This window comes from Podarcis melisellensis, assembly GCF_964234715.1.
Source record: "Podarcis melisellensis genome assembly, chromosome: 3".
Classification (NCBI taxonomy): Eukaryota; Metazoa; Chordata; class Lepidosauria; order Squamata; family Lacertidae; genus Podarcis; species Podarcis melisellensis.
The window spans coordinates 85699595-85724293 of record NC_138530.1 but is presented as its reverse complement, the minus strand read 5'-3'; the positions used below and the strand labels follow the sequence as shown (position 1 = coordinate 85724293).

Genomic DNA, 24699 nt, shown 5'->3' with positions numbered 1-24699 from the left:
CCCATCATGTTCTCTTCCTGGTATATAGAGAAGTCCACAAGGAGGCCAGTTGCTACTTAAAAAAAAAAACAACCTCTTATCAAGAGACGTTCCAGAAGAAGCCATAGTCTCAAAAAGAAATATGAATGATTTGGAGATTGCATTTTAATTAAATAACTAAGCAGCAAGCTATGTTAAGAAGAAGCAACTATTTAAAGAAATAGCTGGCTGACCTATGAAAGATCTTGAGACTATTATCAATACATTTCTAAGAGCCACTTAGAAATTCATTCAGGCTACAATTGTATACACACTTACACAGGAGTAAGCCCCATTGAACTCAATGGGACTTAACTTTTGAGTATAGGATTGTGCTGTCAATAACTTCTTTCTGCATGCCTTTGTACCGTGGCTGATCATGCACAGGTGCAAAAAAAAAGAGGAGAGAATGTGGCTGTAGTAAAATCTTAAGGAAACAAGCACCAGGGTCAGAAAGCTACAGAAAATGATGTGAATGGAGGCAACCAAATGTAGAAACGTCATTGAACTAAGCTATAAATACAGAAAACACTTGATGTGTGTGATTAAAATTCAAAATGATCTAGTTAGATAGGCTGACATTCCCTAACGTAGTCCCTGTGCTGGAGAAGGTTGCATTTTAATGCAGGAAATGTTTTCTCTCTCCCTGGTTCCTACATGGTCACAAAGCTCTCTGTCTATGGGGAGGCAGAGCCAAGCTCCCAGTCTCCCTAATAGAAGTTGCCTTTGTGAAGGAATGCAAAATTGACACGTTGTTCTGTGAGGATTTTCTTTAAGGGCAGCCAAGGCTGAGTGGTGTGGGAGAAGAAAAGCTGAAGCTGCTCAAACTGCTGAGCTGCCAAGGATACTCCTAAGGGATGGGGGCAGGGGGAGAGCAGCTCAACTCCCTTTAAGCTAAAGGAGGATGAAGGTTGCAGGGAGGAGATCGGGGGAAGGGTTGGCAGGGTAAAGTAGTAAGGGAGCAAGGCTTGCCGTTGATTTCCTTCAGGTCAGTGTTTTTCCATATTCAGTCTGCAGCTGGGGATAAAGACGACAAAGTGATTTTAAATTACTCAACTGCTTGTTCCTTGTAAAGATCCCATAGAAGCCCTTGTAACGGCAGGGATGGTATTTAACATCATTTAAAACTAATTAATGTCCCTTAGAAGAAGAAATCCCCCCCCCCCAAATAGTGATGCTTGAAGCTGACTATTAAGACAATTAAACCTAAGAAAGTGTCTGAGAGACATGGGAACCCATTAGCATCTGAAGGCTGTAATTGTTATTGGGAGCTGTTGTGGGCTTTAACCCATTCCTGCTGGCAAGGGGGTGGGGAGTGGGGCAAGCATTTCTTCCCTCCACCCGCCCAAGTCCCCAATGACCAGCTTTGTAGAAGAGGAGCAGCTGTGGGGCAGTTTGCTGTTAACACATTTGAAGGAGGGTAGGTGGATGGATTTACAGAGCTTGCTGGTTGTGTTTGTGATGGATGCATCAAGATAGTCCTGGGATTGATGGGAGAATATGACTAATGCCAGTGCCCAGATCCTTTGCTGGCACTCAATAGAAGTTCCCACAAATGCTGGTCTTAGTGGTTTCCCCAGAAAAAGGCACAAACACTGGGGTGCAGTACTGTTTGGAATTCCATAGTGTAGAAGAGGCTGCTAAGTATAGATCATTGCTTTCTCACCTCCTTGTGTTTTATTGCTAAGAATTCCACAGAGTTAAACGTGATGTTTCTGACACCTATCCTATGGGACACAGTATGTGCACCCATGATAATCTATCAAGCTGTCATATTTAGGAGCAAGGCAAAGGGGAGCTTCCTTCAAAGTGGAGCATCTGGCAACCTAGATGCTCATATACCAGAGGAAGTCAGACCTGAATGTTCTAGGCTAGTCTGACAGCTAGCACACTTTGGCAAATTGGGGCTTATGATTCCCACAGAGCTTTGGATGGAGCAGTTATTCACTGAATGCAGAGGCCATGCAGCAAGAGCATTTATAGTGTCGTTTCTCAGCTGCTGTATTTGGGGAGCAATTAAATTTTAATTGCAAAAGAGATGCCATTCCTCTTGTTGTACGTGCTTCTCTCAACATCCATTCCAGTTAAGCCACGGGATACTTAGGAAATGAAGACATGTGTGGGTGATAATTATATTTGCCAAATACATGTTTCTACCTAATTTTTTTAAAAAAATGTAGGCGGAAATTGTGACTCAGTGCTTGTGGTAATGTACCAAGCAGAATAGACAGGGACAGTAAGTGAAAACTGAATTTTATTAGCGTGTTTTAAAACATGAAAGTCATGGACCATGCAGAGAATGTATTTCACTTTAAATTTCACTTATATTTTATTTGCATTGACTCCTATTTGTCATTAATAATATTCTCATGACATTAGCAAACATAAAATATTAACATAAAAATAAATATTTCATGTTCTTTTCTAGAACATAAAATATTATTTCTATCTCTTTCACTCTAGGGGATAGGTTTTCTTTTATATGGTGTTAGATCTTGATGCAAAATACATTTTCATACTTCTGTGTTTTTCAAGTTTATCAGTGAAACTTTAATACATTAAAGCTGACTGTATTTTATCAACTATCAAATTCAACTTCTTGTGAAAAAGGTGTCTAGCTCCGTACTCTGCTTTTAAGAGTTCAAAGGAATTTGAGAACTCTACAATAAAAAATAAACATTTCAAAGAAGTAAAATCATTGCCTTAAGGTTAAGTCTACGTGTGTGTGTAGTTAATTTAGTTTATTTTCCAAAATTATGTCACATCTGTTTCTTCAACAAGATTAAAAGCAGGTAAGAAACAGCAATAAAAGCAGAAATAAACAAACATAGCTCTCATTTGCATGTAATGTTAAGCCAAACAATGGCTTAGCATGAACAAGCAAATGTGTGAGCTCCCAGATCAGAGGTTGTGGTCATTTATGTCCTCCATGGTTGTTTTCCTGTGGCACTACACTAAACTGGGGTTTGGCCTGTGTTGTGCAAAGGCAAAACCATGGTTGCAGCTTGTGATTTGTCCGAAGAGAGATAAACCTTGAATCTGGGTTCAGACAACATGCTAAGCCAAAGCACAGTTTGGTGCAGCTCAGCAGCAAAATGACTAGGGAGGGGCAGTGGTGAACATCTACTGTACTCTCCAGGAGCCCAAACACTCTAAACTATGGTTTGGTTCAGTTGATATGCTAACTGAGGCCATAATTAATCTTTTTTTTTAAAAAAAAATCCACTTTACATTTCAGATTAGTAGATCAACAATATGTTTAACAAATTCATGCAGCATGTAAATACCATATATTAGTAAAACTCTGACTCTCTAGTATATGTTCCCCTAAAAAATTAGTTTGAAAGCTGCAAATCTTTCTGTGTAATAACAGGTTTCAGGTTTGTTTCTATTGTGTGTTTGTGATAAGAATCCAGATTGCACGTTGAACACAGAGACGGATTTAGGGGAGCAAGACCAGTTTGGTTACACAGGGCGTGGAACCTCAGGACACTGCAACTATGCGATAGATGGGAAACAAGAGGCATGGGGTGCCAAATTTTGGTGTTACACAGGGTGCTGCTGAAATTTGAGACCCTATTGTTGAACAGACATGCCTTACCGATGCAATATACTAGTTATTTCTATTGAAGATAGCAGAAATGGTTATACATGGCTGGTCGAAATAGAAGCTGAATAGACCCAATATACTTCAGGTCTGGTGCTTGAAGCCATACTATGTTCTTTCCCGGATTTGTAAATGGTATATACCATATTTCCCCCCTATTTTTGGGGACCACAACTAAATTTTTGGGGAAATTGCCCAGAGTTATTGAGCTTTCTTGGGGGGGTCACCACCGCCAATCGCTCTACAGCCTGCCCGCCAGTGAAAATTGCATGCATCACCACTAATTGTCTGCACGTTCGCCGCCCAAGCCCACCTGCACACTTGACACAACCACAGCCGATTGCACGCATGCCTCGCCACTGCCATAAATCAAAGTCCAATTGCCGTAGCCGCAGCCAATCGTCAGCAGGCCTTGCCGTAGCAACCAATCACACGCCCAATTACTGCTGCCAATCTCCTGCTGCCTGCTGCCACCAGTCGCCTGTCCCACCTCTACTATCCATGTATAAGACAACCCGGAATTTTTGCCTATTATTTCTAAGGAAAAAATATTATCTTATACACAGAAAAATATGGTAGGTTTTGCAAAGGCCAGTAAACTTTTGCAGTGTGTCGACTGCTGGGCAGCGACTCTTAGGCACCCTATAGGACTAATTTTATATTAGCTTCTATTTTAAAATTTGATGCTGACTGCAGCATCATTATGTAAACAAATCCAATTCTAGCTTTATTCTGTTAAAGTTGTTTAATATCACCAACATAAAAGGAGCTCTGTATTTGAAATGGTAGCTGCTTTGAACACATTTCAATTGACTTAGGGTACACAGCAAATGGATACTTGTTCAAACAAAGAGATCTGTTTGCTACTATGAAAAACTAGTTTAAAGGATAGTTACATTTTTTTATTTTCAGCTTTCATGACTACATTCCAACTGGAAGGCCTGTCAATGGCAATATTTAAGAGTATTATGCTGAATGATGCACTATTGTAATTTATGTTCTGTATTTATCTTGTTATTATTTGGTTGATAATGACATCATAGTTTATCTGTTCATTATTTGTTGAATTTGTTTCCTGCTTTTGCAACAAATGTTCTCAGGTCAACAAATGCAATAAAAATATAGTAAAGTACAATAAAACAGAAACAATAATAACAAATATAAAAACCACACATGACAACATCACTAAAGCATCAGTAAAAACAATAAATTAGTAGCAGTTTCAACTTTTTTATTTACTTCACAAAATTTATATACTTATATTGATTGTAAAAGCAAACAAACCTCAAATTCGTTTCCAAAATATATTGCACTGCACAATAGAGCTAAGCAAGTTGATGCCAAAAGTTCTCCCATTCCTCTTGCAATTCTGTAACATGTTGTGTATTCCAGGACATAACTAATAACCCTGAGGGTTTGATACTTTGAAGCCCTTGGGCATGCATGCAGATTCAACTGTCTGGCATTAATTGTGAGATAGTTTCCCTCTTAAGGATTGGGTTAAAAAGCATGACTGAAACAAACATAGTTAATTCTATATAAACAGCTGGATACTCTTCACTGAAGAGTAACTCCATGTTGTAACTCTATATTGGGGGGGGGGGATGTTAATTTATTTGTGCTTTAATGCAAATTATGATGGGAGATCGTATGGTGGAGTTAGCACTACAAGCCATGGCACAGAGCTATGACTATGGCAGAAAGTTGGGGGGTGGGTCACTTTCTTCTTCCTTTATACATTCCTCCCCTCCTCTCCCACTGACTCCAATGGGAGGAAAATTAATATTCCATCCCCAGGGATCTCATAGCTTGTGGTACTTTTCAGGAGAGGGCTAGAGGGAACAAAGTTTTGAATGCTGCTACCTGGATCTGCCCTGTTTTGGCTCATGCTACTGGCTGAACACCATCATAGTTTTGCTAGATTGGAGCTGCATTGTATTACCCTAAGAGTCAATGCTCTTAGGTATGCCAGTACATTAACTTTAATAGTTGACACACAGTAACTGAGGCACATTCACTGAGTCTTTTTTTTCATGGTTAGCATCAGGGTCAGAACAAAACTGTAGATATTGTAAGATAAACATCACGTTCAGGGTGTGTGCAAACCAACCCTCCAAAAGCAAATTCTCTTGGGTCATGAATAAGGTCTAGCTCTATGCCATGTGTTTCGTTTATTCAACGAAATCCTCTAATCCCCTTCAGTACTTCACTTTTACAGAGCATCCAAGCGAATCTAGAGAAGTGGACTTTAGCTCATAAAAGCTTATGCCACAATAAACTTGTTAAGGCATCATTCAGTCTGTGTTTTGTGCATATGTTCACAGGCCTACTCTGAGCACAGCTCTCCGTAAGTAAGAGAAGGGCAGTCATGGGGAAGGAGTTGGCAGTAGGGGAATCTTGCATATGAAACAGCACGTGCAGAAGTGGGAAATGAAAGACTAGCTCATTCTCTGAGGGCTTATCCACACCCATTGCTCTGCTCTTTCCAGGCCTGCGCTTAGAAACTCTCTGTTCCCCAAGCTTTTTGCAGGAAAAGCTCTGTTGGACTCCAACTCCCATCAGCCCCAGTGAGTAAAGTCAATGTTTGGGGATTATGGGAGCTGCAGTCCAAGAACAACAAGTTCCCCATGCCTCCTTCAAAGTGTGTCAGGGCTCTGTTTTCATCACTGCATATGGTTGTACTTTGAAGCTGGACTGGATGTGTTTTTTCTCTCCATGTGTTGAGTGTTGTTTCTGCTGCGTTTACATAAGCAACAGATGCACTTGACTCTGAATCAAATGCTTGTTTAGCATTCATCACCCCCTTCCTCCAAAGCTTCACATGGGATATCTCTTGTATTGTTTAAAATGTCATTTATATCCTTATCAGTTTCAAAGTTAATTTAGTGGAAGGAAAGAAAGAAAGATTCCATTGGCGGTGTTCTGCTGCCAGAAGACATATAATTAGAAGGTGAGGGGCAATATTAGGCACTTCCTTCTTTCCTGCAGCTCCCATGAAATCTCCCAGCTGCTCTATAGGGTTTCCAAGGCTGTGGGAGTAAATGGGAGAGGTCTGCAGAGAGGAAGAGGAATCACAGGAAGTTTCCTTCCTCAACAGAGTGACACCAATTAGATTCCACCCACTGTTTTTAAAGCAGAAAAGAAATACAGTGGTACCTTGGTTTAAGAAAAGCTTAGTTTATGAACAACTTGGATTAAGAACGCTGCAAACCCAGAAGTAGGTGCTTTGGTTTGTGAACTTTGCCTTGGAAGCAGAACATGTTTTGCTTCCTGTTGAGTGTGTTCCTTTTGTAAACTGAGTCCCCGACTGCTATGGGAAAGCACGCCTTGGTTTAAGAACGCTTTGGTTTAAGAATGGATTTCCGGAATGGATTAAGTTCGTAAACCAAGGTACCACTGTAAGTAATCTGTGACATCACAGAAGCAAGTCGATCAGTATTATGTAGAGCCAGCTTCTGTTGCATCCTAGCAGAACAGGTTTCCCTGTTGGCTCAGTTCAGAAGAGAATGTTGTGTCTGACTGTGTTCCACAGCAGCCTCACTACTGAAATTACATACATTTGTACACAGCCTAACATGGCTAGCCCGCTGGTATTCACTGAAATACCATTAGTTGTTTTCACAGTTGCTATGAGGAGCAATTCTGTGTTTTGCAAGTTTGATTTTAATATGATAATTTTTCACTGTGCAGGTTAGAACAAGGGCTGAGCCAAAGATATTCCAATTCTCTTTACCACTTAAAAGTAGCAATTCCAGCCAGGCTCACAGTCCACTCTGGATAACTCCTTAATCTATCAGTCATTTTGCAGCTTTGCAGCCACTGCCCTTCCCATGCTGTTTCAGTGACATTTTCCCTGCCCCTCTGTTTCATCCTAACTTGAGTAATCTTTGCCAACCGTAGTTCCTAGTCAGTGTGTCTCTTTTTCAGGATATGTAAGGAGTGAAAAGCTCCTTCTAAAGCACTGAAATATTTGCAACTGCCTACTGTTGTCAATATTATTTCAACAGTAGAGTGTCAAAATTTGAATGAGCATTTCTTTGTGTTGACCAGACAAATACAGATGATATATGGAATAAGTTTAATTGCCATTAGTTCTACATGATCTTACTGAGAATAAAAAAGAGAATGAATGTTCAGTTTAATTTGCCATAAACGTAAATGTTAGAATGGAACTGTTAAAATGTAGACAGCAGTATGCTGAAAAATATTACATAAATTTACTAATATGCTGCCAAGAATGCAACTGATGAATATTTGTAATTGCATTTTTGTATCCATTCGGAAAGGATTGTCAGATTTAATAACATGGTTGTACTGTTTTTATTCTGTCTATTGCACAGATGAAAGCATGCTTTGGATCATGTGCTGGAAACCTTGCGTTGCAGCTAGAGATAGTAATTAGATATTTAGGAAGAAGTAATGTACTCATGCTATCTAATATCATTCACTTTGCTATCTTTTGTTGTGTTGTTCCTTTGACTTGAGCATGCTAACAGTTGCTGCATGACTCCTTTGGGTTAGTAGTGACATCAACTGTAGAGTGTGCTTGGTTGCGTTGTATTTAGGTAGGCTGGGGGAGCTTGCAGTTGACTCCTTTGAGAGAATGCAAAAGTCTTGGGAAGACTAAACAAGAAAATGGTGGTTTCATTCCGTTCCCAGTTCACACACCAGAGTTTTATAACGCACACAGAACTGCCACTAAATTCCTGGACAATTGCACATATTGAATGACAGCACAGTAATCTATAAAAAAGTATTTTTTCCTTTTGTATTAAGTTTTTGAATTACTTTTCTATTCTCCCAAGTTATTTTTAATATTATCATCTAGAAATATCAGCAATGCAGTGTTCAGTGTTCAGTTTTAATTTGTACTAGAATGATCTGTTTAACATTTCAATATAGAGAAAGTAATTTATTCAGAGAAGAGTTCTTTCTTCCAAGGGAATTAATCTTTATTAAGCTTATTCAGTCATACTCCATGGGCTCTATCAAAGCATCCACATTCAAAGTTGTTGTGGCTCTTTATATCTCAAATTGAAGTTTAGCTGTTCCTCTGTAAATCTACATTACTTACAATAAACTAAAGGTTACATTAGTATTCCACTGGGCATTATTTGTATTTACTGCTAACAGGAAATATAAAACAAGGTGGAGAAAGTCTATGTACAAAAGAGAAAGTGCAAACTGTACAAATGATGTATCTGTGACTTATGAATATACTAGCAATTAAAGTTTTTGGTTATGCTTTTTTGTTCTCAATGAAAGATTTTGATTTTGAATATAATCATATTTGCATGGTATATAAATACATTTTTCAGTTTATTCTTTTTGTTGTTGTAAATCTTGCCCAAATGAAGAGAGCAAAATGGAAAATAAACTTTGGCACACACAAAAAGTGCAAGCAGACAGAATGCTAAAAAAGAATTTGAGGGGAAGATTGCAAAAAATAGTAAGGCAAACAAAAAGTTATTTGAACACATTAGTAGCAGGAAACTATCTAAGGAAGTGGCTGGACCCTTGGATGACAAGGAAGTCAAAGGTGTGCTAAAGGAGAAGAAACAGGTTGTGGAGAAGCTGAATGAATTATTTGCATCTGTCTTCACAGTGGAAGATATAATGCAGATCTCAGTGCCTGAGCAAATGTTTGCGGAAAGGAGGAACTGAGGGAGAGTTGATAAATCTCCAGGCTCAGATGGCATCCACCTAACAATTTGCAAAAAGCTCAAATGTGGGATTGCTGATTTTCTAACAAAAATATGTAACTTGTCCCAAATCAGCCTGTCCTGCATACATGAGGACTTTAAAGTAGCCAATGAAACACCTTTTTTTTAAAAAAAAGTAGTTCTGGGTGTGATCCTGGAAATTACAGGCAACTTAGCTTCACATCTGTTCTGGGGAAACTGATGGGAAAGTATTGTTAATTATAAAGTAACCAAGCAGAAAAAGGTTTCGTGGAGCAGAGCCAATATGGCTTCTGCAAAGGCAAGTCCTGTCTTACAAACCTATTGGGGTGTTGTTGTTTTTTAGAGTGTCAACAAGCATATAGACAGAGGTGATCTGGTTGACATACTGTACTTGGATTTTCCAAACACTTTTGACAAGTTACCTCACCAAAGACTCCTGAGTAAGTCATGGAATAAGAGGAGAGGTCATCTTGTGGACCAGGAATCGGTTAAGTAGCAAGAAGCTACTGAGAGTAAGAATAAATGGGCAATTCTCTGAATGGAGAGATATATACAGTGGAGGCCATGCTAGGGATCATTATGAAAGGAACTGAAAATCAAGATGCCAATATCATAATCAAAAATTATCCAGGAGTGACTCCCTGATGAGGAAACATTGTAATGCTTGGGAATGTTTAGTTTAGAAAAAAGGCAAACGAAGTGATATGATAGAATTTCATAAAATTATGCATGCCATGGAGAAAGTTCTGAATATTGGAACTTTAAGTATAGATAAAAGGAGTACTTGTTCACACAGTACATAGTTAAACTATGGAATTTGCTCCCACAGGAGGCAGTGATGGCCACCTATTTGAATGGCTTTCAAAGAGGATTAAACGTATTCATGGAGCAAAAGGCCATTGATCTCTACAAGCCATGATGGCTATGTACTACCTCCAGTGCTGGACACAGCTTGCCTCTAAATACCAGTTGCTGGGAATCACAGGTGGGCAGAGTGCCATTGTGCTCATGTCTAGCACACAGGCTTCTCACAGGAACCTGGACAGTCAATGTGAGATGGAAGAGATGGACCATTGGTCTGATCCAGCAGGCTTATCTTACAGTTCTTACATACATGTCACAGAACCACAACTGCTTATAGGCTTTGGGTAGCAACCCCTATGCCCACGTATCTGGGAGTAAACCCCACTGAATCTAATTGGATTTATTTCTGAGTGGGGCAGTATGGGATTGCAGTGTAAAGATTCTGTGGCCTCCTTCAGGATTCAAAGATTCTATAACAGATTTGTGTGACCATACCCTTAGGTATACAGTAGGAAGCTTTCGAACAATGCCCCTTGTTGCAAGTATCCCTTCTTGCATTTTATTATGACTCAGTTGGGGGCTCATATATTACCAGATATCATTGGGGTAAAATTGGAAAGTTTTCTGCATATTCTGTAATTAGCCCAGGTAACCACTGCTAGGGTGGTAGAGCATCTGCTCTGTATGCAAAAGGTCATTGATTCAACCCCCAGCATTAAGCAGTAGGGCTTGGAGAAACCACTGCTTGAAACCCTGGAGAGCCACTTCCAATCAGTGTAGGTAGTACTGAGCAAGATAGACCATAGGCCTGACTTGGTACAAGGCAGCTTTCAATTTAAGGGAAAATATTTGTAGCTGTTCAACTGGCGTGCAGTTGATTTCATTCTAAATTATTTATAGATTTCTCATTGTATTGTGTGATCAATGCACAGAGTGTTTTACAATAGTGCCTAAACAACAAAGAGATGTGTGGCACCATAAAAACTAACCAATTTATTGCGGCGTAAGGTTTCATAGCCCAGAGCTCACCAAGAGAATAAAAAATATGTGTAGAGGCTGTTAGAATTAGAGTAATGGAGACAGCCTCAGGACCCTTATGAGGGACAAAAAATAAATAACTAAAAGACAGTGGAAGTCTATGATTAGATCACCTGTTTCTACATCATGTGTCAAAATATCTTGGGCCTGCGCTGAATTTAAGAGCCTGCTTCAGAAAAATCTAGAGTTGTGGGGTATTTATCCTTTTAAAAAAAGTTCTGCTTTCCCTAAATAATAATAAGGTTGTATAGAAGAACCCCCTAGTGGATGTTGGCATTGTTCAGTGGTGACCATATAGGTAATTAGGTTTGTTTACATCCTAACACCCATGTGTTTTGCTTTTGTGTAAAGTGAATGCTAGAAAACTTTAGGCAGTTTTATATTACAAATTTATGCTATTCTAAACATTCTTTCTATGAAACCTAGTCAGAGGAAATAAACGTGATCCTTTTTACATAAAATCATCTGCCGTAAGCCAAAATGAAGCAAAAGTCATGCTGCATGCCTGCTTCTTACTGTGGAATCTCACCCTGGCTTTTCCATGCCTCCCAATAGCTTCTGGCATTGAGAGACATGATAAGAAATCACTGCTGAATCCTGCTCTGGAAATTCAAAGCAGACAAACAAAAATATTCAGAATCAGTTAAAGCTTGCAGGAAAAAGATAAGGCAGTGAAAGAGTAGGGAGGGTTTTATGCTAGCCCAAGGGGTTAAGATAATAATAAAGGCTTTCATATTAAAATATGGAGCAGAGAGGAACAACTGTGTGAGAGGAAAATAGATGAATTAATTGTGGTTTAAAAGAGAGGCTAAAGAAAAATTTAGAGCAATGGCAAAGGGGAGAAAACTGGGGGGGGGGGACTGAAAAATGGCAGATCACCATATGGCAGTCAGCATCATAAAGTACTCAGTGATCACATAACTAAAAAATCATGTGTGTCAAGGTATAAATTGACAGGAACTCTGACAGTTGTCTGATAAGATGTTGCTGGACCATTGGTGGAAATATCTGTATATACTTTGACAGAAAAGTTATCTTTACAGGAAATAAGATTTGCCAAAGCACACTGCAATCTGTTATTGAAAGTGTTTTCTTTTGCTAAAAATGATCAAGATATAACATGTAAAGATAAAATGTCATCTTAAATGAAAGAACAGATGAAGATGTGATCAGTTTTAAGAGAAGAGTGGGTGGAATCCAGTTAGTGCCCTTCTATTCACAGAAGGGTTATTGATTCAATGAAGCATCAATCATGGAAGACAAAAGGAGGTAAGTTTTCCCCTCTCTCTCTTGCAGCCCCCCCACCTATGAGCTCCAGAGAGTTGGGAGGTGCTACAAAAGAGGATGGAAGCAGCAGGGTGGGCCGCATGGTGAGGGAAAATTGGCAAACCCCATTTGTTGTCTTCTTCTGTTAGCAGACACAACTGCTGTATCAAAAGTCATCCTGTGAGTGCAAGGGCATCCATTGCGATTCCACCCAATGCTCCATTTTATAAAAGATACTGCACAAGAATAATTGCTGTTCTACATGTTTCCCCCCTTAATTTTGCAAGGCTGTGTAAGGAAGGCCTATGTAGGAACAGCTGTACTGAAGAAGAAAACTCTGAACTATTGTCTGTGTTGATTTTTTAAAAAAAAGGATCATGAAAAGACTAATGACCCAGAAGAGTATTGTTGAAAGGTTTAGATGTTGCTGCTGTTCTTCAGATTTTTTGCTTGTTATGTTAGGGGAGGTAAATCCTGATTGTTTCAGCTGGTGAGCAGAAACATTTTTCATAGCAAATCTTAATTTGACTGGTTTCGTGGAGTAGCAGAAGCCACCTATGTATTACTGATTGTTATAGAGCAGGGGTAGGGAACTTTTGGCATGCCAGGTGTTGCTGAACATTTATTTATTTATTTAATTTTGTGCACCACTTGATTTTTAAAAAAAAAACAGTAAAAGACAAAACAGTAAAATAATAGACAAAACAGTAAAATCCAGAAAAAAATCACAATGATGCTTTAAAACATGCAAAAGTTAAAATACTAGAACAGATTAGAATTGCTACAAATATATAAGCATTTGATTAAGTTTGTTGAAATCAGTGGTGCCAACAAAAGTACAGTGCTAACTTAACTTCAACCTTGGGTGAGCTGAACCCTGCCCATTTTAAGGGACATAACAAGGCATAGTCCCAATGCCTAGGCCCTACCTTAAGGTGAGTAGGGAGGCCTTCCTGCCCCTCCCAGGCTTCCCCCTGGGGCAGGTGTGGCAGGTGAGCTTCAAGAACACTCCATATTCAGTCTAAGTGCCTCATGGCCCAAATGTCTCTGTCTAGTATCTGTTTCCTCCTGCTTCTTATTTGATATTTGGTCCCCTACCATCCCTTAGCTTTATCCAAATAATTACTGGTCCAGTTTTTGTAAATGGCCCTTCTGTTTTACTCTTAAGCTCTGCCTAACTGCTTGCTTGTTAATTCCCCATGATTTGTTCCATGACATACCGTGGGTTGAATCCAACTAAGAGATCTTCAGAGGAGACTCACTGAAATCAATGGCCTTGTTAGTCAAGAGACCAAGTAATTGGCTTCACCCTCATGAATCTTGGCTAAAAACCCCAAACATGTTGGTCAGGTGCATGTATACATTTGTGTGCATGTGTTTGTGTGCATTTGTGTAATATGTCTCATGCCTTCTGCAATATTTAGATATTTTATTAAGGAAAACTGTGTTTGCTCTTGGAATCGTTCAGATTAGAGCACATTAGACCTGAAATTATGGAGATGCAGTGTATGCAGATGCAGTCAATCATGAAACTACATTTTGCTATGATAAGCGTTTGTAAGTTGCTGCTTTTGCTGGCGTTTCCCAACTCCTCCTTCCAGTTTTCTTTATCCATGAAGCATGCTTGAAGAACTGATAAATTCGTCTGTAGAGGATTAGAAAAGAGGTGCTTATTTCTACATGATTAAAAGATGGGCATAATGTGTCACCTGAAAAATTGATTAATTTGGCAATCATGCACAAGAGTAATCTCACTGTACATTTACTACTACCAAAGTTTTTCAGTTCACTCTAATTTCAGAGGTACACTGCTGTATGTAACAGAAATAATTGTGGAATAGCAATGCGGGAAGAAGTTGGGAAGTGAAGCATAAAGGTATACAGAAAAACGTGTTGCCCATCATTCAATGAAATGCTACTTCCAAAGAGGAATGTATATTGATCATAACTTGGCAAGCAAAAAAAGTAGCTTTGACATGAAACATGATTGATTTAATGACCATGTATAAAATTGTAATGGTGCTACATTGTAGTATGCAGAACTCAATAATAATTTATTGTTTAAGCATAGGTTATAAAGTGGGTAAAATATGTAAAGCAAAAGCCTTAATGTCTTATCGTAAAACAATGTCTGCAATACAAGTTGTTTATATGATCCAATAAAGTACACATTTTGCAGCAAGGGAAACAAGTAATTGCATAAATAATAAATTATACAAATTGAATCAATATTTACCTTGCATAGTTCTGCCTCCAAGGTTTTCAATGAATTTGCCTTTTTGTGGTTTTTTCCTGGATTGTGGCATCAGAGAGCAGCTAGCTAGAGCCAGTAGGGGATGAAGTAGCTAGGTCAGATAAGTAGGAATATCCTTAACCAGTCTGTTCAGAAGCTTCACTAACCTATTTTCAGATTATGCATTTTAATAGAACAGTGTATTTTTTCACTAAAAAAGGCAAAGAAAACAGCTTGGTCAAGTAATACGATGCAGCTTTGAATGCTTTAGGGGCATAACAATATAATAAATGCAATAAAATATCAGCCATCACTTTAGTTTATTTAGCAGCAACCAGTGGTTCTCTAAAATTTCACCCTTGTATCCTTCCAAACTACCAAAAAATACCCTCAGACAAATTTGTAACACACAAAGCACTAAACTTATGAAGGAGAGGCCCTTTGTATACCCTAAACAACCCCATAGAACATGAACAACTATTTACTCCACCCAACAAACCTCACAACATTCAGAATTGATCGTCTCATCTCTGAAGAGCACAACGCTCCATCAGAACTCTGAACAGATTAATTTGTCTCTGTTACTCTTCAGTTTGAAAATACAAAAACAGAAAACCAATGGTGGGCCAAAGTACAATACTCTTCTACTCATAGAACCCACCTCTCACTGCTTTTCACTTAATGGAGACTGTTTAAACCCGCTTTTAACTTCCGGAAAGGGCGGTGGCACCACAAGATCAGTGTCCTTCTGTCCCAAAGGCTTCCTAGCCATCTGATCAGGCATCTTATCCCCCAAAATGCCCCTCTTTCAATTTAGTTTCGTATCCAGTGACATTCCTTCTTACAGGAGATGAAAAATTATTATGTGAAGCAGAAATATGAAGTGCAAATATTAAAAGTATAAATAAATTATGTATGCATATTTATATGTAATAACACGGCAACATTATATTAGGCTATATTGGCAGAAAGTCAGAAGGCGTAAGACATGCATACTGGGAAATTCTCATTATGGGCCTCTCTGGTACTGGCTGGTGAGCTTTAGACAAAATAAAAACCAACAAAATGATTGCAAAATTGCAGTGCATGATAATTTAATAAGGTTTCTGAGTTTGCATCTTATGCCCCACATACCCTATATGGCTGCCACTGGAGCTTTGGCATATCTCAATTTAGACATCAAGCAGTGCTGCCCTTACAGTTTTGTCCCACTCACGAACTTGGGATGATGCTATGCTGCATCTGGTGTGCAGCGCACAGACCCTTATTACTGCGCCAATGCAGCATTTTCAGACCACCCATTGTATTGCTCCAATAGGCATGGTTGAACCCATTGATTTCTCAATCTGGATTGGAATGTTGTGGCAGAGCAATAATTGTGCCTCATTTCTAAATTATTTTCTAGTTCATAGCATTGTGCTTCTAGGTTTTCATCAGTCAAAACTGTTTTGAACACCACGCTGTGAAGATTTTGCCAGAGGTCTTACTTCAAAATAATGATGTACCAATCTGCCCTAAATGAAAACATCCTCTTCCTTTCTTGGGGATGCAACATTGTGTGTAAGAAAGAAAGGAGCTGTTTCTTGTTTCGTTTTGTTGTTGTTGTTTTTTAAAAAAATATGGCCAGAGATTATTTCCTACTGCCGTTGATGTCTCTACAAATGTTACTTGTATTAAACAAACATCAGAGAAGTCTTCCACTTTTGCTGATGGGTGCTGTCATTTCTTCGGGAGCCAAATATGTGTGTCAGAAGGCAAGGCTATGTCCCAGAGATATGATTACAGATCATGCATTTTAGAATTGCTCCTTTAGGCACTTGGAGCTAGCTGTTATATACAAGAAATGATATTTCACTCTCTCTCTCTTTTCATTCTTTTTATAATGTGTTTTAGAAATCTATTAATTCTGTGCATGTGATGAGAACTAAAAAGGAAAAGAAAAGAAATAGCAGATAAAATAGTATTCCAATAATCTTTATAAATTATAGACTAGTCAGAATGAAAACTGCATGGCAGAGAGGCTTCAGTGCACTTTAATTTCCTCTAAAAGCATGCAAGTCAATAGCAAAATCACAGAGTCAATGAATTTTGCACACACACACACCAAAATCCTTTCAGCAGATAAAAGGATTATACATGACCCAGGTAAAAATAATGGAAGATTTTTGTATGTATGAATTTTAGCCATGTGCACTGATTTATGTACACCAAGAGCACAGCGCGGGGTGGGGGGTGGAATCAAGATAATCAAAGTTGGTTCTTAATTTGTGGTCTTCTAGTTATTGTTTTTGTTTTATTTTTTAAAAAAGTATCGTCATTTTTCCATCAGCTGAGGCCTAGTTTTTCTCAGACATGGTAATCCTGTGTCTGTGCTGTACTACTTCAGACTGGAATTCTCTGGAGTAGATTCCTCAGTACAAGTATCCCTGCCCTTAAATCTGTTCTAGAACTATGGCATTCTATGTGTTGTTGTTTAGTCGTCTTAGTCGTATTTGACTCCCTGTGACGACATGAACCAGTGAATGCCTTCGAAACTCTCACTTTCTTCTTAAAGCTTCTCCTTTTTTATGTCCATGGAGTTTTCTTGGCACAATACTGGAGTGGTTTGCCAGTTCCTTCTCCAGGTGGATAACATTTAGTCTAAACTCTCAGCTATAACCTGTCCGTCTTGGGTGGCCCTGCATGCCATAGCTCCTAGCTTCTTGGAGTTATTCAAGCCCCTCTGCCATGACAAGGCAGTGATCCATGAAGGGGATTCTATGTGTACAGACTATATATCTCAGAACCCTTCATCATATGAGCCCCTACATATAGTATTAAATGGTACAGCACAGATACAGGATTACCCCTCAGTGAGAACTAGATCTAAGGACACTTAGTTTTTCAGTCATGTGTCTCAGATACGTATATCACTGTTCATATCCATATGTACAATTTAACAACATCTTCAGGGGTGATATTCTGCATCATGCAATATCGTCTTCATGGACAATATCCAACTTCTCTGCCCCCTATGCTTCCTCTGATTTGCTCTACAGGGTCCTCTATTGTGCCAGTAGAGGTCCTGTTTTCCAGTAATACCTGGATGTCATAGAATCATATAACTGTAGAGTTGGAAAGGACCCCAAGGATCATCTAGTCCAGCCCCCTGCAATGCATGAATCTTTCAGCCAATGTGGGGCTCAAATCCATGACCCTAAGAGTCTCACGCTCTACTGATTGAGCTATCTCCCTCATTACTCTGCATCTCTTGAATATTGTTGTTCCTTTGTGGAATGTGCTAAGTCACTATAAATCAATTCCTATGCTTTTTAAAGTACATGAAGGACTGCTTATATTTTCTATGCCATTTTAAACCATTTTAAAATATAAACTGCTTATATTTTCTATGCCATTTTAAGCAGAAGCATGATTTCACTGATATGTAATCTATATAATTTAAAATGTAAACATTTTAATAATTCTTATAAAAGCTGTTGGCAATAACCATTTTTGCTAAAAGCAGATCTAAACATCACATTCCTATCATTAACAACTTAGTTGAGTTGTTGCTTCTTTTAAAATTCTACTGCACTCTTTCTGTTACACATCCTAGCCACTCTTTCATACCAGCAATCAGGACTATTAAATAATGCTTAAAAATAAAAATCCATAATGGGGGTTAAAATACTTGCATGCATTGAGGCACTTGGTGTATTTCTAGGTTTCCCACAAAAAAAAAAAAATCATACACAAAGCATACCTCAGGTTGCAGAAAAAGTAAACATGGTTAAATTGTCACCTTTCTTGCACCCTCCATTCCTATACCAAGTAGTATTCAGTGGAATAGAATGCTTTGGGCTCAATGTTACTCTAGTCATTATGTATCTAGGGAATGTTGCTAAATTAAAATCCAGCAACTATTGCAATTGCACCTGCATGATTAGGCACCCCAGGCAACCCCTTGTGCAGCCTTATTTTAGGCCCTGCCCTACCTCAACCTGCTAACTGAATTGTGGAGAGCATAGGAAACAGAGAAAGGTATCCATCACCCCCAAATTTTTCATCCTTGGTTCACTTGCCTCAAAGCTTCATCACAGACTCACATCTCAGTAATGCTGTCTGCAAACTCATGTTCATAGCAAGAGTGTTGAAGGGTGGGCCGATTGAATGCTGATATATAAAGTGTCCAGGGCTGAATCAGCTTTAGCTTCCTATTACATTTGCCCTTGCTCTCATTAGACAGCCACTAAGACTTCTTCAGGAAAATCCCCAGAGCTTCATACTACAGCTCTCTGCTTCCTCTTTGTCAGATTATCAGTGTTGTCCTTAATTGGGAAGCTCTGTTTAATTGGGACACCTTTTGTCCTCGTAATAGGAATTGTAGATTAACATAAGATAATGCGTTATTACTCAGCAGTGCTGTACAAAGAATGGCATAGTATTCAGGTTTCCAGATCTTGGAGAAGTTACTAGGATCTTAGAGCTGCTTCAAACGTTACCTGATTTCAATGCAGGAATAAGCATGAAAGTCAAGAATAGATAACCACATGTCTGTTTTGCTGGGCTTATATGTAGTATCTACATGCTGGAAAGACACAGACCTCTGAGCACATTTACATGCAGTGAAATCGATATAAACGGAATGACCCATGACAATTTGCATCATTTTGGTATGTTTTTTTCCTACAAGCACAACATCTACGGTCCTTAATCATTCTTTTTTTTGGGGGGGGGGGAGTTGTATTGAAGTGGATAGTTTTTGCATTCATGCAAATGTGTTTGGCATGTAGATGGAGGTGCCTGAAGTGGGACTGCTGTAAGCTTTCTCACATTGCAGCTGTTCATTTGGTAAAAGCAAACTGACCCATACAGACAAGAGTTGAAATAATTAATTCTGCTTCCTGCTCATTCTGCAGCATTGGAAGCTGTTCACTGAGAAGCAAAATAACAAAATTAGCATAAAGAAAACCTAAGCAACATTGAGGACGTAATCTTGTGCACAATCACTTGAACATATGCACCCCCTGAACATGGGGGAGATATTTTTGATACATAGGATTGGTCTGTAAATCACTTAAAAGGTGTCTCCATTAAATAGATTATGATCCTTATTAATCACACTTGTATCACTGGGTTTAAATAATGACAGGATATATCATCTTGCTTATAAAAGGACAGTGTTCTATGCTATCAAGCACATTTTAATATTTCCAGTCCAAATTTAATTATTTGACACTTGCAAGAGAGGCTGTCACAATTCTGACACTTGTTTAATTGGCAGGAAGAACTGAATTCAATACATGGGATTCCCTGTGAAAAGACTGCTAGGAACCTAACTGGGTAGTGTTTGTTAAACTATTCACTGGCTGTGCAGATCAGTTAATTTCAGGTGTAGAAATTATAGGCTAGTATATTCAACTAGAAAACCCAAGGGTGGCTGGTTGTTTGTTTGTTTTGTCAGTCCGCAAGGGGACGAAATAACAGATTGCCTAAGGTTCTGTAGGTCGGTATTGTTTATTTAAAATATTTATATTCTGCTCTTTACCAGTTTTGATTTGACGGTTGTTTACAGAATTGAATTTCACCTGGGAGGAATTCCCACTGAGTTCAATGTGCCTTACATGTGTACAGTGGTACCTCGGGTTAAGTACTTAATTCGTTCCGGAGGTCCGTACTTAACCTGAAACTGTTCTTAACCTGAGGTACCACTTTAGCTAATGGGGCCTCCAACTGCTGCCGCGCCACCAGAGCACGATTTCTGTTCTCATCCTGAAGCAAAGTTCTTAACCTGAGGTAATATTTCTAGGTTAGCGGAGTCTGTAACTTGAAGCGTATGCAGCCTGAAGAGTATGTAACCCAAGGTACCACTGTAATTTTACACTGCTAGCCTTGAAAGCCCAATTCAGCTCTCCTGTCAAACATTTCTCTCTGATCATGAGGAAGAAACTGTAAAACTGAAGTGAAGCTGGGACCTTATTTGTATATTTACTTTTCTTTAATGCAAGTGTAGACTGCCTCACACCAATAACAAGTATATGGTGGTCATCTATACACAATGTATACATCAGATCTCTTGCAGTGAAATCTTGTGAGCTCTACTGATTTGTCTTGAATATATGATCAACGTTTCCTATTCCTGATGCACATTGAGCTGTATTTATGTTTTAGGCAATCTCAAACCATTTTTTTTTTTCTGCACTACTGTGCTACAGGGTTCTGAACTGATAGGGAGTAAATGGCTAAGTAAAATCCTTTGGTGCTAAACAAAACCGGTTGTCATTCACCGGTTATAGTCCAGCAAAGGCTATTGCATAAACTTATTGTGAAAGCTCATTTTGTTATGACCATGAGGACTCGACATTATTTTTATTTTTGAACAAAGTAGCATATTCATTTTATACTACTTATAATTATGAGACACCTATCAAAACTATTAAATGAGGAAAAGTTAAATTGATTTTAACTTGTCAGATGATCTTCATGAAGCTTCCCAGCATATGTGAAGTTTGTGTTTTATGGAGGGGGCTGGAAATGCTATGAATGCTTTTAAAACTAAGTGTTTTCTGTTTGATAGACTAGGGAGTATGGTTAAGCACTGGTGCAAGAGGAGAAAATGTGTTCACCCTTTAAGTTCACCCTTAAAGGGGCGTGGGTTCCTTTTCCTGAGTTGGTTAGTCTTAATTTTAAAGCATACTACTTTTTGGACTGGAGTTCAAGTACATTACAAAATCATGATTTCTGAAACTGGATCAACACAGCTCAGAGTACAGCAATCCAATTTGGTTTAGTGCAGAGAAAAGAAAATGATATGTGAGGCTGTGTGTGATAAAATGGCAATTTCTTTGAAGCATTTAAAATAAAGCCATGAAATACAGTATTCCAAAAGTACCTTTAAGGGAAAGCCAAGAATAAAGGCATTAAAAAATTACCAAATAAAAAACACACACTGCAGGATAGCTGGAGATGCTTCCTAACTACCAGTGGTTGGATAGCTTGCTGGATAGCTGGAGTGATACTGAAACTTCTTTCCTGGAACTAGCCCTGCATACATGATGCCATGGTGTCAGGCCTGACCCAGGTCTTTGCGCTGCACCAGCAACCAGGTATAGTGAGCTGTCATTTCTTTTCCTGCTCCTCCATACCTTCTGCCCTGGGCAGTGTTGATTGTGGGGCTGTGAACATGGTGTTGGCTCCACCACTTTGTTAAACCCCACTATTGCCAATCAGAGGTATGGATCGTGCAGCACAGAAGATTATTCTCGTGGGAAGCAAGCAGGGCAAAGTGAAGCTTTTTATATAAAACAGGGAAAGAAATAAAGCAAAGAAAAAGGGCATTCTGAGACAGAATGATGGGGAAAGGAGAAGGTTGCCAGGGAATGTAATGGAGCTTGAATGACAAAGAAGATGAGAAATGTGTGTTTCTGTGACAAGAAGAAAATGCAAAGGGATGAGAAGTTGGAGATCATGTCTTATCTTGCTGCTTCCTCTCTCTGAAGAAGACTATGAGGTCAATCCTGGTAGCAGGAAAGACTGTCCAAGGAGCAAATTATTTCAAATCAAAGAAGGCAGCTGAGGGCTGGGAGTTGCATTACACTGCATACATTTTCTGCAAATAAATCCAAGCTTAATTTACAGCGAGATACCCTTGGATGTTTATAAGAAGATGTGAAAGCTCATTTATGTTTCATGAAATTTGTGCATATGGCAAAAATCACATTTTTTTACATCATGATAAAATCAGGGGATTAGGAAATGCATGAGGGGAATGCATGGGGATGCATGATTATCAGGCTTTCCTAAATGTAAAACTTTTGCTATCTGTATTTCAGCAGTTGCATTTTTGGGAATAAAGTTAAAATCAGCTAAAATGTAGTATGTGTCACAGTAGCTCACTGATGAGCTCTCTGGTTCTAAAAAAAAAATCATATTTCACTTATATTCTTTGAGAACAATAGAGATAAGATACAAACACTGAATCAGTACTGCCATCTGTTTCTTTAGCAGGATCTGTTGAGTTACTGGCAGTTTTCCTAAAGGACAATTTCATTATACCTATTCATGAAGACAGTCAACATGCAAATGGTGCCCCCCCCCTGAAAAACATCATTGTTATACTTGCAACATAAAAAATTATCAGATAGTTTGTGCTATGTGTTCTTTAGAAATATGTGTTCTCCAAGGCCTTTCTAATTGCACATCACAGATTTTTCAACTTGCTGTTCAGTCTTCTTTCAGCTTGTGAACATCAACTGATCAAGTATCAACACACACACACACACACACACACACTGGAGAAATACATTTCACTAAAATATTTTGGGTCAGAAAAATGAAATTCTCCTGTTACGTTATACTGTGATACACATGGAGTTCTAGGATATTTAAGGGCAGATCCATAGGTGCTTTCCTTCTACCTGAAAGTGTCATTTCTTTGAAAGGGATCACTTCCATTGAAGAAAATGAGGGAATAATTATAGGCACATAAACTGAATAGGAGCCACACATTTGAATGGCTGTGTCCAGAAGTGATTGCTGTTATTTTTGTTATCATTCACTGGTTGAATACAGTGGTGCCTTTGAGGTAACAGAGAGCATTTCCACTTGATTGCACAAGTCCAGACACCCAATTTTAACCAATCTCTGCTGCCCAATGAAGCCACTCATTCCATATACCATTGTATTTCATAGAGTCTTCTAACCCTCAAGATCAGATTCCAGAAGGGACAGGGGCCTTAAGTGGATGGTGGGGAATAAATGAAAATTGGGTAGCCCACCTCATGGAAGGAAACACTCTTATTTAGAAATAGCCCCCCCTTTTTTTAAGATTCTAACTAAGCTTCGTAAAAATAAGCTTTGTTTCAAATATTTCCTTTAAAAATATTAAACTAAATCTAGGTTGCTGTTACTGTTTAGGTTATAAAAGCTGCAAGAATCAATAATATTTCGCAGCAATGGGCATTATTACAATTACTAGGCTGTTCCATTCCATTAGATTCAAGCAGTGTATTTCATTTAAAAATGTAAATAAAATTGATTTTTAAGCTTTAGCTTTAGGCTTATTTTTAATTAACCGTACTACCTGCTTAAAGGAGCTGTGGCTTGAATTGTGATCAATGGCAGCATGCTCGGTGTTTAATAAATACTTAGATGAATTTGTCTTCATTACCCTGTTGTGGAATTCTTTGAACACTAACACTAATTCTTTTAAACTGCTTACCCATTACATAAATGATCTGTCTAGATCTTCTGACCAAGAAAACATGGCTGACTGATCTTCTGGCTAAAACTTTATTTTAACCAGGGTCTTGAGTCTTCTCCCTATTTTCAAGAGATAAGAGTAAAAAAGGTGAGCAAACATGAATGAATTCAGTGTGTCAATACACTAAAGGATGCTGTGATATCCTGCCTCACAACAACATACACCACAGCTTGAAAGCAAGATACAGGCGCAAAATAAATGTTTTGATCCATAGACATGCCCATAACCATGGGTAGGTAATGTCACAAGGAGAAGGCAGGATAATTGTCCCAAAGGCTGAGGCAAAGCAAAGCAAGGGAGGATCAGTACCTTGGAGAGGGACATTAGTGACCCTGAAGCTGAAACAGAATGTACAAGCACTGTTGTGGAGCAACTGACAGGTTTTTATAGGCCAGGCTAAGTATTTGATAAAAGGGACGTGGGTGGTGCTGTGGGTTAAACCACAGAGCCTAGAGCTTGCCGATCAGAAGGTCGGCAGTTCGAATCCCCACAACGGGGTGAGCTCCCGTTTTTTGGTCCCTGCTCCTGCCAACCTAGCAGTTCGAAAGCACATTAAAGTGCAAGTAGATAAATAAGTACCTCTTCGGTGGGAAGGTAAATGGTGTTTCTGTGTGCTGCTCTGGTTCGCCAGAAGCGGCTTAGTTATGCTGGCCACATGACCCGGAAGCGGTATGCCGGCTCCCTCGGCCAGTAAAGCGAGATGAGTGCTGCAACCCCAGAGTCGTCCGTGACTGGACCTAATGGTCAGGGGTCCTTTTACCTTAAGTATTTGATGGCTAGAAGCTTCACCCCATGTATATTGTATCTG

At 38.9% G+C, this 24699-nt stretch overlaps 1 protein-coding gene across 4 annotated transcripts in view; it reads left to right on the top strand.

Annotated features, from left to right (window-relative positions):
• Window positions 1-24699, top strand: part of ADGRB3 (adhesion G protein-coupled receptor B3) — a 452998-nt gene that overhangs the window by 5253 nt on the left and 423046 nt on the right. The gene's annotated exons all lie outside the window — the stretch shown is intronic.